Source organism: Lissotriton vulgaris, unplaced genomic scaffold (assembly GCF_964263255.1).
Source record: "Lissotriton vulgaris unplaced genomic scaffold, aLisVul1.2 SCAFFOLD_3506, whole genome shotgun sequence".
Lineage (NCBI taxonomy): Eukaryota > Metazoa > Chordata > Amphibia > Caudata > Salamandridae > Lissotriton > Lissotriton vulgaris.
In genome coordinates, this window is record NW_028249805.1 from 13,157 (window position 1) to 25,841 (window position 12,685).

The window sequence follows — 12,685 nt, forward strand, 5'->3', positions numbered from 1 at the left end:
CACACGTCACCAAGGCCTTGATTATCTCTCACGTCGTGGACATAGACTCTGCACCTGAATATTGAACGGTGCAGACTGTTACCTCTGTGACAACACTACCCTCAGTGGTAAGTGCCCATACCATCACGGTACTGCACATCAGTTTTACCCTCATTTTGTCCTTCCTGGCTCCTAATCTCTCTCCTTTTCCCTCTCTTACCATGCCACAGTACCCGGCTGGGTCCACTGTAAGTATTTTATCTGATTATCCCACGCATGGTTGGCATCCACCACCTAGGATTGAGCTCGCACTACCCAGGTAGACTACCTTCCCTAGCGGTCCCTATGGATCTTTCATGTTTAACCTACACGTAGTACATGTCCTCACTTATTGCTTTAACTCCCTCAGATGTCCCACATCTCCCTGGTCCCGACGAGACCCGCTATCTTCTTCCGGGTCGAAACGCCATCTACGCCTAATGGAAATGAACCATATAATCAGTGTCTATGATTTAAAATACTCACTGTAACATTTGTATAAATCATTGCTTTCATGGTCGTTTTCCTTTTTCCTTGTAAATACCCCTTGCAGAAACCTTGTATATAATTCACTCTATGTCACTGAACTACTGTCTAGGTTCACACAAAACACTTGAGACACTTCTGCACTTTTCACAATACTATGTGTATAATATATATGTCTGATTAATTTCCTTGTTGAAATAATACAAAGTCATTATTTAATGCAACAAACTCAGCTTCAGCACACAGCTGACGCACCCTACGACCGTACCAGCGCCCCCCACCACCATCCTCCGCGTGTGGACCCCGATCAACACCGAAGACACCATCCGCACGATGAACTCCATCCACTCAGGATCTCCAACCGACCCCTGCCCTCACCACGTCTTCAACAAGGCCGACTCCGTCATCGCACCCCATCTACGGGACACCATCAGCACCTCCTTCGACACCGCAACCTTCCCGGAGAGCTGGAAGCACGCCAAACTCAGTGCCCTCCTGAAGAAACCAGCAGCAGACCCCACCGATCTCAAAAACTACCGCCCCATCTCTGTCCTCCTGTTTCAAGCCAAAGTCATCGAGAATACCGTCAACAGACAGCTGACCGCCTTCCTCGAGATGAACGGATCCCTCGACCACTCGCAGTCTGGATTCCGAGCCAACCACAGCACCGAGACCGCCGTCATCGCAGCCACTGATGAAATCCGAGCACTGCTCGACAACGGGGAAAGAGCGGCCCTCATCCTCCTGGACCTCTCCGCGGCGTTCAAGACTGTCTGCCACGGCACCCTTGTACAGCGCCTCAGCAACGTCGGAATCCAAGAAAAGGCACTGGAATGGATCATCTCCTTCCTCGCCAGAAGAACACATAAAGTCCGCCTCCCCCCGTTCAGATCAGAAGCCACCGAAGTCAGCTGCGGCGTACCACAAGGATCATCACTCAGCCCCACGCTGTTCAACATCTACATGAGCCCCCTCGCGGCCATCGCACACCAACACAACCTCAGCATCCTCTTCTATGCAGAGGACACCCAGTTGATCCTCTCCCTCACCAACGACCCCGCCATCGCCAGAACCAACCTACACGAAGGGATGAAAGACTTAGCCCAGTGGATGATGAACAGCCGCCTGAAACTGAACTCAGATAAGATGGAAGTCCTCATCCTGGGATCTTCGCCCTCCGCCTGGGACGACTCCTGGTGGCCCCCTGTCCTGGGCAGCGCACCCAAACCAACGGACCACGCACGCAACCTGGGCTTCATCCTGGACTTCTCCCTCTCGATGACCAGACAAGTCAACACCGTCTCCTCGTCATGCTTCAACATCCTACGCATGCTACGGAAGATCTTTCGGTGGATCCCCACCAAAACCAGGAAGACGGTCACCAAGGCCCTCGTCACCAGCCGACTGGACTACGGCAACTCCCTCTACACCGGTACCACCGCAAAACTCCAGAAAAGACTCCAGCGTATTCAGAACGCCTCAGCACGACTCATCCTGGACATCCACCGACACAGCCACATCTCCACACACCTAAGAAACTGCACTGGCTCCCCGTCAACAAGAGAATCACGGTCCGACTCCTCACCCACGCACACAAAGCCCTCCACAACCAAGGCCCAAGATACCTCAACGACCGCCTGAACTTCTACACTCCCACCCGCCAGCTTCGATCGACCAACCACGCCCTCGCCGCGGTCCCCCGCATCCGAAGAGCCACAACGGGAGGAAGATCCTTCTCCTACCTGGCCGCCAAGACATGGAACTCCCTCCCCACCCACCTCCGCCTGACCCAAGACCACCTCGCCTTCAGGAAGCAACTCAAGACCTGGTTGTTCGAGCAGTAGAGAATCCCCCCAAGCGCCTTGAGACCCTCCAGGTGAGTAGCGCGCTATACAAATGCTTTGATTGATTGAATGATTGGTCTTGAGCCTTGTTTTTCCCTCTGACGTCCCTCCAAAATCCCTCATATGTGTGATCGCTATTATGCTATGTACTAATTCACAACCGTACATTCAATGCACCACTGGAACCACTGTTTCCTACATAAAGTACGCCCCCTAGTTCCTTAGTGAGTAGTGTTCCCTTGTTCTCCTTGTGACTGAAGAAAGTCCAGGACCTTCACGGCCACTCTGGACTGAAACATGTCGGCACTAGGGTCTTAGGACCATAATAGCTAGTAGTTTTTCACCCTTTCTGACCACTGTGTGGTCATCTGGAGTATTTTTTGTGATTCATGTTTTGAAGGAAGTATATACTCTGAGCAAGATTACCTCGCTGACCCTCCAAGCACTGGAACATCTCCCGGGATCCTTAAGTGTCCATATGTATGAAGACTTGACATTGCTGTAGCCGGTTTGGTAGGCTTGTAGCCAAGCAGCACATAGACATTGATTTATTTATTTATTTATTTTGTCAATTTATAGGGCGCAACAGCTACCCAAAAAGGGTTTCCCGGCGCCTAGGCACAGCTAGTTTGAGGGAGAAAGGAAGGTGGTTGTTAAGTGTAATGCTGCCAGAAGCAAAAGTCAAACGACGGCTGGTACAACAGGAAGTTCAGGTGAGACGGTGATATTATTAGAGTGTAAGTGCAGACCGTGATGGCACCTGGATCATTGTTTATGTGCCGTACTTGAGGACCAGAGATGTGCTCCAATGGTGGTGCAGCAAGCATATCCACAGCTAAGAGGTTAATTGGAAGAATTGTGCCACAATATCCACCATGATTTTGTTAAATTGAAAGTTTTCGACCGTAGACCAACATTCAGTGCAAGTGGAAAATATGTTTGAGGTAAATTCTACTGATGAAGGGGAGGTATTTGTGAATATTCCTGATCTGGGTCTACAAGGAGTTTTACACCTGCTTGTAACCAAGGTGGGAGTGGCGCATTTATTCACAGACACTAACATTTATCAGAGTCCACCTTAAGATATATGTATGGTAAACTCGATTACATTTAGGAGAGATGGAACCCTGAAAAGTTCCAACCAAAATAGAAGCTGTTCTCTCCTATATCCCGTTGCGTCCTAACTGTGCTATGCGCCTTGGTTACAAGCAGGTGGTGAGGCCAATAGGAAAATTGCGGTTATCACTATGGCAGTGTGATGAGAATATTTTCAAGTGCCTGATGGATGTATTATTTGGCCAAGAATCAGCTCACCATTTGCCTTGACAAAGTCTAAGGGAAGACGAAACACGTGTTGGCAGTTTTGTTTTTGGATCTAGCACCAAAGGAAAATTTTAAAAATCACGTCTTTGAAGAAATCCAGTGATGTGGCATCTGCTTTTTCAGTAGAATTTGGAATTTGGAAATGTTGATTTAAATCAATCAGTACATGAATGTTGGCTTCATCTATATAAGCCCACTATATAGTGACACCAGATCTGTTAGCTCAGGCTCAGGTGGACCATCCTCTGTCCTACACGGGTGATCTGGATAATGACCTAGAGAGTCTGCAATCCTGGCTCCTAGCTAGATTAAATGAGCTTGCCCCATTACAGCCACCTAGATCTGCTACCCAACGGATTTCGGCCCCTTGGTTTACTGAGGAATTGGCCCATTCCCGTAGACAATGTAAAATCGCTGAACGGGCATGGAGAGCCCATTATGATACTGAGGCTAAACAGATCTATAAATCCATGATGAAATCCTATCATGATTTAATTCTTCAGGGCAAGAAATGCTACTTTGCCCAAAGAATTGAGGAAGCGGCTGACTCCTGCAAGGAGATTTTCTCAATTGTTCGAGAATTTACCACCCCGCGTTCATCCTCAGCTCAGGACGCCCCAGCGGAGACCTGGGCCAACACCATTGCTAATTTCTTCACCACCAAAATTAGGCAAATACAGGACTCTTTTCCTCCTAAACCAATAGATGACCCTTCGGCTCCGCCGATCGAGACAGTTCCTCTGTCAACTTCGGGCCCAGTCCTGCTAGACTTTCCGCCCCTTACGGTATCCGCATCCTTAGCTCTGATGAGGAACCTTAAATCGGGCTCACCTCGCGATCTTTGTCCAGCAAAATTTCTAGCGAGAATGGCAGATGTTGTCAACCCCTTAGCCAATCCCATTCTTAACCTCTCCCTGAGCCAGGGAGCTTTGCCTCAATCTTGGAAACAGGCTATGGTTATTCCTCTTATTAAGAAGCCCAACCTGGACCCAGAAGTGCCATCCAATTACAGGCCGATCTCGCTCCTTCCAGCACTTACCAAAATCTTAGAGAAACACGTCCATAGCATGCTCTCTAACTTCCTGGAGTCGAACGAGCTACTCCCTGAGTCCCAATCGGGCTTTCGTTCGAACCTAAGCACCGAGACGGCGCTCCTGGATGTCTCTGAGATTGTGAAGGAGGTGCTGGACACCGGAGTCAGGGTGATGTTAGTTATGTTAGACCTGTCGGCGGCGTTCGACACCGTCCCCCATGAGGATCTCTTCATTAGGCTACATGACATTGGTCTAGGGGGGACGGTGCTCAACTGGTTTTGTTCCTTCTTAGCCAACAGCCGACAGAAGGTCTGGGTCCCATCTGGATCTGCCGAAATGCCGCCATTGGGAGTTGGAGTCCCTCAGTGCTCAGTATTGAGCCCTACCCTATTTAACATCCTCATGACCCCTCTGGCGACATTGGCGGAGTCCTATGTGGCACGGATCGTCTCTTATGCTGACGACACCCAGCTTCTGTTCACCTGCCGCAAGAGCGAATATTTCGATGGAGAAAGTATCCGGGAGTCCCTTGGGGCTGTTTTTAGTTGGTTCCAACTTAACAGCCTCAAGTGCAACTCGGATAAATCCGAGATACTTTTTTTCGGATGCCCATCGGAACCGGATTGGCATGGCTGGTGGCCCGCTGACATGTTCCCCCCAGCTCAGTCATCTAAATGGGCTAAGAACCTGGGAGTGGCTTTGCAGGCACAAGAACGATGGGTTGGAATGCTACCCCTGACGATTGCCAGTGGTTAGTCTTATTATAAGCATCCTCCAATCACCGTTTCTGTGTTTAAGCTTAATATCTCTCCTAGAAGGGCATTAATGACAAGTACAGTTGGCTACAGAGGGCTAAAGCACTGCAATATAGCATGAAATGTTTATTAAGTTATGCATCACTTGTTTCTATAGTGCAAACCTATTTTAAGGAGAAGTGCTGATACCAGGATGACCTTGAAGCATTATTTCTTGGCCCTTAGAGGGCATGCAGGCGCATGTATGTATGTTGAGAGCAGTGTGGCATGTATGAAGACTTGAATCACAAAAAATACTTCAGATGACCGCACGGTGGTCAGAAAGGTTGGAAAACTACCCACATTAGGGGAGGAGGGGGTCCTCTCTAGTGTGCTATTCACAATCCTGTGTTTGGGAAAAACACTTTTTATTTTAAATACCCTCACTCACCCTAATGGTGTCATGCTTAATCATCGGGTCACCCCGACTCCTAAAAGTCGGATGGGCTCAACCACAGTGTTGGGAGCTCTTTCGATAGATAAATACAGGGGGGGTTTAAAGATTAAAAAACCTCAGGCAGATCCCGGGTTTCCCTTTATTCTTGGGTCTGTCTGGGTCAATAAAAAATCTAAAAATAGGTCTTGTTGGAGTTATTATGGTCCTAAGACCCTAGTGCCAACATGTTTCAGGCCAGAGTGGTTGTGAAGGTCCCAGACTTTATTCAGGGCAGATTGCCAAGGAACAGAACTGCACTAGGTGGAGATGCCGGGTCAGAATTTCAAGTGAATACCAGCCCCACGCAATTGGTGGAGTTAGGCCGTACGCTGGTACACTAATAGATCACATATCACGAGGAGCAGCTACTCTGCCCTTGTTTCACGGAAAGGATAGGGACCTCCCCTCCTAGTAGTACTCCTCACGTAGGGGGGTTTTCAATCTGCCCTGAAGAAAGTCCATCGCCGGGCTCGGCATTACATTCCCATTGTGACGTGCTTTTATCCCCCCTTACATACTGGTCAAATATCCTGTCACTTCCCGAGAGCTCATCCTCAAACTCTGTGCCAGCCCCTTTCTCTACCCCCACTCACTCAGGCGAAGTTCGAGCGTTCTGCTCACTTCAGCCGGCATGCGCACGTATTACACAGCATACGGTATATCCTCGTGTGCGCTGACTCACACTGCCAGCAGTCAGATCCAGACCGACTGTAGGAAGTGAGCGCACACATCATAATCAGGTAAGACATGCCTCGCTGCTGCCCCACCTCTTTTTTGAACCGGTTCCACTTAGTACAATTAGTATACCGGTCCTTACTTTATCGTCCTCAGGCACCATCCTGTTTGCCTTCATCCGACGACCACACGTCACCAAGGCCTTGATTATCTCTCACGTCGTGGACATAGACTCTGCACCTGAATATTGAACGGTGCAGACTGTTACCTCTGTGACAACACTACCCTCAGTGGTAAGTGCCCATACCATCACGGTACTGCACATCAGTTTTACCCTCATTTTGTCCTTCCTGGCTCCTAATCTCTCTCCTTTTCCCTCTCTTACCATGCCACAGTACCCGGCTGGGTCCACTGTAAGTATTTTATCTGATTATCCCACGCATGGTTGGCATCCACCACCTAGGATTGAGCTCGCACTACCCAGGTAGACTACCTTCCCTAGCGGTCCCTATGGATCTTTCATGTTTAACCTACACGTAGTACATGTCCTCACTTATTGCTTTAACTCCCTCAGATGTCCCACATCTCCCTGGTCCCGACGAGACCCGCTATCTTCTTCCGGGTCGAAACGCCATCTACGCCTAATGGAAATGAACCATATAATCAGTGTCTATGATTTAAAATACTCACTGTAACATTTGTATAAATCATTGCTTTCATGGTCGTTTTCCTTTTTCCTTGTAAATACCCCTTGCAGAAACCTTGTATATAATTCACTCTATGTCACTGAACTACTGTCTAGGTTCACACAAAACACTTGAGACACTTCTGCACTTTTCACAATACTATGTGTATAATATATATGTCTGATTAATTTCCTTGTTGAAATAATACAAAGTCATTATTTAATGCAACAAACTCAGCTTCAGCACACAGCTGACGCACCCTACGACCGTACCAGCGCCCCCCACCACCATCCTCCGCGTGTGGACCCCGATCAACACCGAAGACACCATCCGCACGATGAACTCCATCCACTCAGGATCTCCAACCGACCCCTGCCCTCACCACGTCTTCAACAAGGCCGACTCCGTCATCGCACCCCATCTACGGGACACCATCAGCGCCTCCTTCGACACCGCAACCTTCCCGGAGAGCTGGAAGCACGCCAAACTCAGTGCCCTCCTGAAGAAACCAGCAGCAGACCCCACCGATCTCAAAAACTACCGCCCCATCTCTGTCCTCCTGTTTCAAGCCAAAGTCATCGAGAATACCGTCAACAGACAGCTGACCGCCTTCCTCGAGATGAACGGATCCCTCGACCACTCGCAGTCTGGATTCCGAGCCAACCACAGCACCGAGACCGCCGTCATCGCAGCCACTGATGAAATCCGAGCACTGCTCGACAACGGGGAAAGAGCGGCCCTCATCCTCCTGGACCTCTCCGCGGCGTTCAAGACTGTCTGCCACGGCACCCTTGTACAGCGCCTCAGCAACGTCGGAATCCAAGAAAAGGCACTGGAATGGATCATCTCCTTCCTCGCCAGAAGAACACATAAAGTCCGCCTCCCCCCGTTCAGATCAGAAGCCACCGAAGTCAGCTGCGGCGTACCACAAGGATCATCACTCAGCCCCACGCTGTTCAACATCTACATGAGCCCCCTCGCGGCCATCGCACACCAACACAACCTCAGCATCCTCTTCTATGCAGAGGACACCCAGTTGATCCTCTCCCTCACCAACGACCCCGCCATCGCCAGAACCAACCTACACGAAGGGATGAAAGACTTAGCCCAGTGGATGATGAACAGCCGCCTGAAACTGAACTCAGATAAGATGGAAGTCCTCATCCTGGGATCTTCGCCCTCCGCCTGGGACGACTCCTGGTGGCCCCCTGTCCTGGGCAGCGCACCCAAACCAACGGACCACGCACGCAACCTGGGCTTCATCCTGGACTTCTCCCTCTCGATGACCAGACAAGTCAACACCGTCTCCTCGTCATGCTTCAACATCCTACGCATGCTACGGAAGATCTTTCGGTGGATCCCCACCAAAACCAGGAAGACGGTCACCAAGGCCCTCGTCACCAGCCGACTGGACTACGGCAACTCCCTCTACACCGGTACCACCGCAAAACTCCAGAAAAGACTCCAGCGTATTCAGAACGCCTCAGCACGACTCATCCTGGACATCCACCGACACAGCCACATCTCCACACACCTAAGAAACTGCACTGGCTCCCCGTCAACAAGAGAATCACGGTCCGACTCCTCACCCACGCACACAAAGCCCTCCACAACCAAGGCCCAAGATACCTCAACGACCGCCTGAACTTCTACACTCCCACCCGCCAGCTTCGATCGACCAACCACGCCCTCGCCGCGGTCCCCCGCATCCGAAGAGCCACAACGGGAGGAAGATCCTTCTCCTACCTGGCCGCCAAGACATGGAACTCCCTCCCCACCCACCTCCGCCTGACCCAAGACCACCTCGCCTTCAGGAAGCAACTCAAGACCTGGTTGTTCGAGCAGTAGAGAATCCCCCCAAGCGCCTTGAGACCCTCCAGGTGAGTAGCGCGCTATACAAATGCTTTGATTGATTGATTGATTGGTCTTGAGCCTTGTTTTTCCCTCTGACGTCCCTCCAAAATCCCTCATATGTGTGATCGCTATTATGCTATGTACTAATTCACAACCGTACATTCAATGCACCACTGGAACCACTGTTTCCTACATAAAGTACGCCCCCTAGTTCCTTAGTGAGTAGTGTTCCCTTGTTCTCCTTGTGACTGAAGAAAGTCCAGGACCTTCACGGCCACTCTGGACTGAAACATGTCGGCACTAGGGTCTTAGGACCATAATAGCTAGTAGTTTTTCACCCTTTCTGACCACTGTGTGGTCATCTGGAGTATTTTTTGTGATTCATGTTTTGAAGGAAGTATATACTCTGAGCAAGATTACCTCGCTGACCCTCCAAGCACTGGAACATCTCCCGGGATCCTTAAGTGTCCATATGTATGAAGACTTGACATTGCTGTAGCCGGTTTGGTAGGCTTGTAGCCAAGCAGCACATAGACATTGATTTATTTATTTATTTATTTTGTCAATTTATAGGGCGCAACAGCTACCCAAAAAGGGTTTCCCGGCGCCTAGGCACAGCTAGTTTGAGGGAGAAAGGAAGGTGGTTGTTAAGTGTAATGCTGCCAGAAGCAAAAGTCAAACGACGGCTGGTACAACAGGAAGTTCAGGTGAGACGGTGATATTATTAGAGTGTAAGTGCAGACCGTGATGGCACCTGGATCATTGTTTATGTGCCGTACTTGAGGACCAGAGATGTGCTCCAATGGTGGTGCAGCAAGCATATCCACAGCTAAGAGGTTAATTGGAAGAATTGTGCCACAATATCCACCATGATTTTGTTAAATTGAAAGTTTTCGACCGTAGACCAACATTCAGTGCAAGTGGAAAATATGTTTGAGGTAAATTCTACTGATGAAGGGGAGGTATTTGTGAATATTCCTGATCTGGGTCTGCAAGGAGTTTTACACCTGCTTGTAACCAAGGTGGGAGTGGCGCATTTATTCACAGACACTAACATTTATCAGAGTCCACCTTAAGATATATGTATGGTAAACTCGATTACATTTAGGAGAGATGGAACCCTGAAAAGTTCCAACCAAAATAGAAGCTGTTCTCTCCTATATCCCGTTGCGTCCTAACTGTGCTATGCGCCTTGGTTACAAGCAGGTGGTGAGGCCAATAGGAAAATTGCGGTTATCACTATGGCAGTGTGATGAGAATATTTTCAAGTGCCTGATGGATGTATTATTTGGCCAAGAATCAGCTCACCATTTGCCTTGACAAAGTCTAAGGGAAGACGAAACACGTGTTGGCAGTTTTGTTTTTGGATCTAGCACCAAAGGAAAATTTTAAAAATCACGTCTTTGAAGAAATCCAGTGATGTGGCATCTGCTTTTTCAGTAGAATTTGGAATTTGGAAATGTTGATTTAAATCAATCAGTACATGAATGTTGGCTTCATCTATATAAGCCCACTATATAGTGACACCAGATCTGTTAGCTCAGGCTCAGGTGGACCATCCTCTGTCCTACACGGGTGATCTGGATAATGACCTAGAGAGTCTGCAATCCTGGCTCCTAGCTAGATTAAATGAGCTTGCCCCATTACAGCCACCTAGATCTGCTACCCAACGGATTTCGGCCCCTTGGTTTACTGAGGAATTGGCCCATTCCCGTAGACAATGTAAAATCGCTGAACGGGCATGGAGAGCCCATTATGATACTGAGGCTAAACAGATCTATAAATCCATGATGAAATCCTATCATGATTTAATTCTTCAGGGCAAGAAATGCTACTTTGCCCAAAGAATTGAGGAAGCGGCTGACTCCTGCAAGGAGATTTTCTCAATTGTTCGAGAATTTACCACCCCGCGTTCATCCTCAGCTCAGGACGCCCCAGCGGAGACCTGGGCCAACACCATTGCTAATTTCTTCACCACCAAAATTAGGCAAATACAGGACTCTTTTCCTCCTAAACCAATAGATGACCCTTCGGCTCCGCCGATCGAGACAGTTCCTCTGTCAACTTCGGGCCCAGTCCTGCTAGACTTTCCGCCCCTTACGGTATCCCCATCCTTAGCTCTGATGAGGAACCTTAAATCGGGCTCACCTCGCGATCTTTGTCCAGCAAAATTTCTAGCGAGAATGGCAGATGTTGTCAACCCCTTAGCCAATCCCATTCTTAACCTCTCCCTGAGCCAGGGAGCTTTGCCTCAATCTTGGAAACAGGCTATGGTTATTCCTCTTATTAAGAAGCCCAACCTGGACCCAGAAGTGCCATCCAATTACAGGCCGATCTCGCTCCTTCCAGCACTTACCAAAATCTTAGAGAAACACGTCCATAGCATGCTCTCTAACTTCCTGGAGTCGAACGAGCTACTCCCTGAGTCCCAATCGGGCTTTCGTTCGAACCTAAGCACCGAGACGGCGCTCCTGGATGTCTCTGAGATTGTGAAGGAGGTGCTGGACACCGGAGTCAGGGTGATGTTAGTTATGTTAGACCTGTCGGCGGCGTTCGACACCGTCCCCCATGAGGATCTCTTCATTAGGCTACATGACATTGGTCTAGGGGGGACGGTGCTCAACTGGTTTTGTTCCTTCTTAGCCAACAGCCGACAGAAGGTCTGGGTCCCATCTGGATCTGCCGAAATGCCGCCATTGGGAGTTGGAGTCCCTCAGTGCTCAGTATTGAGCCCTACCCTATTTAACATCCTCATGACCCCTCTGGCGACATTGGCGGAGTCCTATGTGGCACGGATCGTCTCTTATGCTGACGACACCCAGCTTCTGTTCACCTGCCGCAAGAGCGAAGATTTCGATGGAGAAAGTATCCGGGAGTCCCTTGGGGCTGTTTTTAGTTGGTTCCAACTTAACAGCCTCAAGTGCAACTCGGATAAATCCGAGATACTTTTTTTCGGATGCCCATCGGAACCGGATTGGCATGGCTGGTGGCCCGCTGACATGTTCCCCCCAGCTCAGTCATCTAAATGGGCTAAGAACCTGGGAGTCAAAATTGACAATGAGCTCTCGCTCAAATCCCAGGGTGCTACTCTTACTGGAACGTGCTTCGGGATCCTCAGGATGCTTCGAAAGTTCTTTCCTCTGCTCTCCGAGGAACATCGGAGGATAACTGTCCAGGCACTTATAGGATCCAGATTGGATTATGCAAATGTTCTGTATCTGGGTCTGCCAGAATATCTCTTACAGTACATGCAGGTGACCCAGAACGCTGCAGCATGAGCGATTTTTGGCCTGCATCGCCGTACTAGTGCCTCAAACCTACTTCTATCCCTCCATTGGCTTCCTATACGGAAGAGGATAATATTTAAGGCTTTGACCTTAGCCCATAAAGCCCTGCATGCCAATGGTGCAAAATACCTCCAGAAGAGGCTGGACTTCTACCGGCCTGCACGATCCTTAAGATCGGAGTCACTGGCTCTGGCGGTGGTGCCACGTATAAAAAGGGCCCGACTGGGCGGTCTGTCCTTCAGATTCCT